This window comes from Onychomys torridus, chromosome 18 (genome assembly GCF_903995425.1).
Source record: "Onychomys torridus chromosome 18, mOncTor1.1, whole genome shotgun sequence".
NCBI lineage: Eukaryota > Metazoa > Chordata > Mammalia > Rodentia > Cricetidae > Onychomys > Onychomys torridus.
This window is the reverse complement of record NC_050460.1, coordinates 9,521,163-9,527,162: the sequence shown is the minus strand read 5'-3', so window position 1 is coordinate 9,527,162 and position 6,000 is coordinate 9,521,163. Positions and strand designations below refer to the sequence as shown.

At 46.7% G+C, this 6,000-nt stretch overlaps 1 protein-coding gene across 3 annotated transcripts in view; it reads left to right on the top strand.

The window, feature by feature from the left end:
* The first annotated feature begins 831 nt into the window (after window positions 1-831).
* Supt3h (SPT3 homolog, SAGA and STAGA complex component) overlaps window positions 832-6,000 on the top strand; it is a 378,162-nt gene continuing 372,993 nt past the window's right edge. Inside the window, exon 1 of one of the 3 annotated variants that reach the window (XM_036167201.1) lies at window positions 832-1,104. The gene's annotated coding sequence lies outside the window, so the exon portion shown is untranslated. The remainder of the gene's footprint in view (window positions 1,105-6,000) is intronic. The other 2 variants (XM_036167200.1, XM_036167203.1) reach the window with 2 other exon arrangements.

Here is a 6,000-nt window from a genome sequence, read left to right as displayed (position 1 = left end):
CATGGCTTGTTTATAAAGCCTCCCAAATAGTGGAAGTTATCAACAACAAAAGAATGCTCTTTAAGTAATTGAACTTAGTAAAAACAAACGGGGCGGGGTGGGTGGGGTAGGCTTTGCAGATCAGTTATCAGAGGCTTTCGATTGTGAACAAGGGCGGGTTGTGGGTAGCTGGGGTGGAATGAAACCCGTGTTTCAAGGTCCCAGAACCCGCCTAGTCCACACATAGTGCTTCCCGAACACCGCACCCCTTTGTCATTCGAAACAATCAGGGTAAGATTCTGTTCACCCCGACCCCTGAAGAGAAGCAAGGACAAACTTCCAGTGCAGGTCACTGACTCCTCAAAAAAAAAAAAAAATCATAGATGCCGGGCGGTGGTGGCGCACGCCTTTAATCCCAGCACGCGGGAGGCAGAGGCAGGCGGATCTCTGTGAGTTCGAGGCCAGCCTGGGCTACAGAGTGAGTTCCAGGACAGACACCAAAGCTACACAGAGAAACCCTGTCTCGAAAAAACCAACGCGCCCCCCCCCCCCCCCAAGAAAAAAAAAACCCAAAAAACAACAAAAACCATAGCTCCACAGGCTCACTCCTGCAGGCCGCAGCGTCTGCCCAGGGAACACTCGGTTCCTCAGCACGACCCCCTCACTCGCTACACCGCAAGTCCAGCTCTGAGGTCCCTAGGCGAGCCTGCGGGCCTCTCCGCTCGCCTGGGCCGGAGCACGACGCCCCGCCCCCGGAGTGTGGCGGAAGTAGCCGGAGCAGCACTGCGGCCGCGCGCGCCCGCGCGCGCGCCACCGGGCCGGGTGCGCATGCGCCCGCGCTCTCCGCCTGCGTTGGCGCGTCCCTCTGGTTCCCGCAGTCCCCGCCACCCCCGCCCGGCCCCTCACAGTGGCGCTCTCGCCATCTTGCGCCCCCACCCCCACCCCTTCAGCCTAGCCCAGTCACCTTTTTCCCTGTCTACACTCTCTGTCCCCCCCATTCCCCGCCCCCCTGCCCATCGTGTCCCGGGGCCGCCGCCGCCGCCGCAGACAGCGCGCGCCATCTCTGTCCCCTCTCTTTCTCCACGCGGGACGCGCAGACGTGCCTCCACGTGTCCTTAAGCAGAGGTTGTGGGGCGCGTGGGGGCGGCGGGGAGTGGGGCGAGGTCCTGGGGGACGGCAGGGACGTGGCAGCCCAAGGTCAGGCCCGGGGCTGCGGGCCCAGCCGGGTGCAGGCCGCCCGAGTGTGGGGTGCGCCCTGGCTCCTCCCCGTCGTCGGTGGGCGTGGGGCGAGGGGAGCCTCGGGGCTGGGCGGACAGGCACCTTTTGCGTGTCACCCAGGTTGCGTTGGGGAGGAAGCGGGGGTCCTTCAAAAAGAAAAGCTCGACTTCGTGGAAGTTAGGTAGCGTGAGTGGAAGTGCAGCGCGCAGCGCGAGGGACCGAGGACACAGCGAGGCTGCTGTCACCGCCCGCCTCTGGGACCCCGGGGCAATCATTTAGCTGGTGTTGTGGGGTGTAGATGAGGATCATCACAGCCTGGGTCAAAACTCGGGTTTGCGGGAGAATACTTGGGTGCTTAAAGCTTACATCAACGCCGGCAGAGATTAATTACCTATGAGCTCCATGTTAAGAAAATTGTCATCCAGCCTTCTCTGGAAAGTCAGGACAGTTGGTGTGACGAATGATAGTGGAGTTATAGGGATAGTGGGATATATTTGACATTCAGACGGGATCCTGGAAGCAGTATTGTTATTGTACACCCGGATAAATTAGCATCATGTCCCTGCAGTTAGTAGAAACTCACCAAGAAACGACGAATCCATGTTTATCTGGTTTTAGTAGTAACCTCTGAGCAAGTATTTGCGAAGAGCAGATCATGGCTAAAAGATTTACTTGAAGAAACAACTGGGTGAATTTCTGTGTGTTCCACAGAGGCGGAATTTGACTACTAAGGGACAGTTTCTTGATAATACTTGGCAAAACCGGAACGTAATTAATCATGCTATTAGGAGTCGTGCCTCCCAACCCTCCCCTCCCCGCCTCCCCAGGGAGGGTTAAGTACATTGTGCCTATCTTGAGAGCTGTGCTGCCCAATAGAACTTTCTGCCCAGCTGGAAATAACACTGTGGGCTACCAGTGAGGTAGGGAGCCATCAGGTTTATGTGGCTCTTGAGCACTGGAAATGTGGCAGGTGCCACTGATGAACTTAATTTTTAATCGGCTAGCAAATTAATTACAATTTAAGTAGCCATCTACACGTATGGTGGTTGTTGCATGGGATCCCACAGGTCTGAAAAATTGAGAGCTGTTACAGTTTTTGATATGGTTGACTTTTGAATCAGAGAGGCCAGCTCTTGGAATATTTATGTTGTAAGGAATCATAATTATCTCCAAAGTAATGCCTTTCATTCAAAGTTAGTATTTATTTACAGCTTGGCAAATTAAAGCAAAGCACTCTTTTGACCCCTTGGTTCTAAAGCTAATGCCAGATTCCGTTGGGAAGCGAACAACACTAACTGGAGTTTTCTTTAACCAGCTCTGGCTTTCCACTGTCTTGTAACACTTGGTTTGTTCTTAATGAAAACTTTCAACTCTTTATTGTGGTTTTTTTTTTCTTCCCCATTTGAAAGGTGGTGCTTCCCTTTTAACCTTTCGTATAGTACAGTAGTTTAATAAATTATAGTAGTAACCTTTGACCAATTTTAGAAGTCATCTTAGTATCTGTGTGTGTGTGTGTGTGTGTGTGTGTGTGTGTGTGTGTGTGTGTATACATATATATATTCAAACTTCTGAAGAGAAAAGTGAAATTTGGTGATGAATATGTCTTGTGATTACTTTCTTTGAAATATGCCCAACTGTTTTTGGACTGAGTATTTGTAAATCTTGAAAATAAAATTCCCTCTCTCCTTCCCTTCTTCCCCCTCCCTCCCTTCTTCCTTTCTTTTTGTCCTGGGATTGAACTCTGGCCCTCCCACTTACTAAGTGGATGCTCTGTCGCTAGGCTGTGCACCCAGTCCTTGAAAGTAAACCCTAAGAAAAAAACCAAAACAAAACTGTCATGGTAGATACTACCCTGAACTCTGGCCTGATATTTGTAAAATGTTGCCCTTGGCCTCAAGGCTGAAGATAATCGTTGGTTCTGGAATGACAGCTTAAAGCTTTCGAGTTACATCATAGGCAGAGAATAGTTCATGACATGTAAATCAGACTGAGCTGGTCTTAAGTAGACAGACTATCTTAACTTTTCTGGGACAGTCATGTCCCAGCACACTTTCTACCAGAGCCTCTTTGATACTGTCAAAAATGTTCCAGTTTGGACTGTGCTAACATGGCCACACTTTTAAGCTTGTCAGAATTCTTAACATAATCTTGGAATGATTAGCTATTTTGCAGTCTCCAAAATGCACTTGCTGAAAACAGTGACGAAGTCCATGCTGTTTCACTGGAATACGGCCAGAGAGTGACGTGGTCACTTTAGCCACTGGCAATCTAAATGTTTTACTTTGTATAGAATTCTTGGGTAATGGGATTGTTGGCCTTCTTTGGGGAAGAAAAAAAAAAGGCTTTTGGTGTAAGGGGCTACAAATAAGCCAGTACAGTAAAGTAGGAAGATTGAGCATTCCTGTTGAAAACGTTATTTTTTGGTGAGGTCAGCTAGTAAATCAATTAGAAATCTGCTTTTCACGCATTAGAATGTCAATGATTTTGCTTATAGTTCACTTACATTATAAGAAAGAATGTAGCCACTGCATTATTGTGTTAACTGAAGTCATGTTTACTGAAGGGGGTGAACTGTTCTGTTTGCCATTTTAAATGTCGAAGGCGATGCCACTGAGCCCTGTGTGTCTTATGTGGTCCCACTAGCTTAGCCTTGAAATAACTGTCATAGTCCTGAGCTTCCCTCTTTGAGCTTGCTTGATGTTTAAAGTCCTGCAATGTTTTTAAAGAGGTGTACCCTTGCTTATGTTCATTATCATGTGTCCCGTGAGCTAAGGAGTACTTTGTAAGCATCAGGCCTTGCTCAGTCACTGCCTCCTGAACCCTAGGAGAGAAGTATTTTAAGTTTCCATGGTAGAGGGGAACTGAGAAAGAGAGATGGCATGAGGTGCCCAAGGTCACGTGATAAGCCTCAGAGTCTGTGTCTGAACTCCAGAGCTCGGCTCTTGTGCTACACTGGGTGGGCATAGGCAGATAGTTGACACCAAAGTTGACTGTGTTGGACACCTGTGGAGGTCTGGCGTAATTAAGATCCACTTTGATTTGGGTTTCCTCATTGTATAGTAGAAAGGATTCTGGACCAGGAGTCAGGGGACCTCAGTGTTAGTCCCAGCTTGTGTCACTAAATAGTGAGTAGTGTGTCCTTGGGCAGTTCAAGAAACCCCTCTGGGCTGCAGTTTTCTCACCTGAAAAATGAGGGATTTGGGTGAAATTAGTGGTTTTCCAACTGTGGTTTGAAGCCTGCTCACATCTTTGGTCCCCTCCCACCGATTCCCGTAGTACAATCTTTGCTTGTTGCTTAGGCCTCTGCCTGCGGTTTTTCTTAAACAAAGACTTTCTGAACATAACATTTAAATGTATTAGTCTCTGAGATAGCATAGTGGCAATGGCAGCCCCTGACTGCAATGGTTGTAACTTTAATAATTTCATATTATTTTAGAGTATCTGGAAATAGGCGTCTGTGGTGATATTGTGTTCCCCAATATGTTGTGCACCTTAATAAACTTATCTGGTGTCAGAGAACAGAATAGCCGCTAGATAGACCTAGAGGCCATAAAATGGTGTCACACCACCTTTAATCCTAGCCTTCAGGAGGCAGAGCTCCATCTGGATCTCTGTGAGTCAAAAGCCACACTGGAAATAGCCAGGCATAGTGACACATGCCTTTAATCCCAGGAAGTGATGGCAGGAAGCAGAAAGGTATTTAAGGCGTGAGGACCAGGAACTAGAGCCTGGCTAAGCTTTTAGGCTTTTGAGCAGCAGTTCAGCAGAGATCCATCCAGATGAGGACTCAGAGGCTTCCAGTCTGAGGAAACAAGATCAGCTGAGAAATTGGCAAGATGAGGTTGGATGTGGCTTGTTCTGCTTCTCTGATCTTTCAGCATTCACCCCAATACTTGTCTCCGGTTATTTCATTTATAAGACCACTTAGCAATTCGTGTTACAGGCATCCTTTACAAATGAAAAATCTAGGCACTAAAATTGATGATTTTTTGGTTAAGATATATGCCTACATAGATCAGGTTGTCAGCTACTTGGGATCAAAGCTCCCCCTCCCCCTTTCTTTTTTAAAAAGATTTATTTTAATTATGTATATACACATACATATGTGTGGGAACCAGCAGAGGCCAGAGGTGTTGGGTTCTCCCAGGACTAGAGTTACAGGAACTTGTGAACCTTTGATGTGGTCTCTGGGAACCAAACTTGGATCCTCTGGAAGAGTAGTAGTGTGTTCTTTTAACTACTGAGCCATCTTTCTAGCCTAAAGCCTTGCATTAAAAAACATAAATAAATAGAATTAGACCCGAGACATTTAGTCAGTATTTTTAGTTTCCTCGTCAGTAGTGGAAAAATACTGCCCTGATAAGGTGATATTGGAAAAAACAAAAACCAAAACAACACAAAAAAAATCTGATAAAAGGCCTTTTGTAAGGCCCAAGTCCATTAATTCTTTATATATATGTACTAAATTATTAGCCACACAGGCTGTGCTTTGACTACATCATTAAATTACAGTCGTTGAATCATGTATGTTTAATATTAGATGACAGTAGATTTCTCATAAGGTTAACTTTTTTTTTTTTTTTTTTTGAGACAGGGTTTCTTGGTGTAGTTTTGGTGACTTTCCTGGAACTCTCTCTGTAGTTCAGGCTGGCCTCAAACTCACAAAGATCTGTGTGACGCTGCCTTCGGAGTGCTGGGATTAAAGGCGTGCACCACCACCGCCTGGCTAAGGTTGACTATAACACATGATTCTAGGCTAGAAGAGAATTGTAATGTTTAAAAATATCCACTCATTTAAAAAAT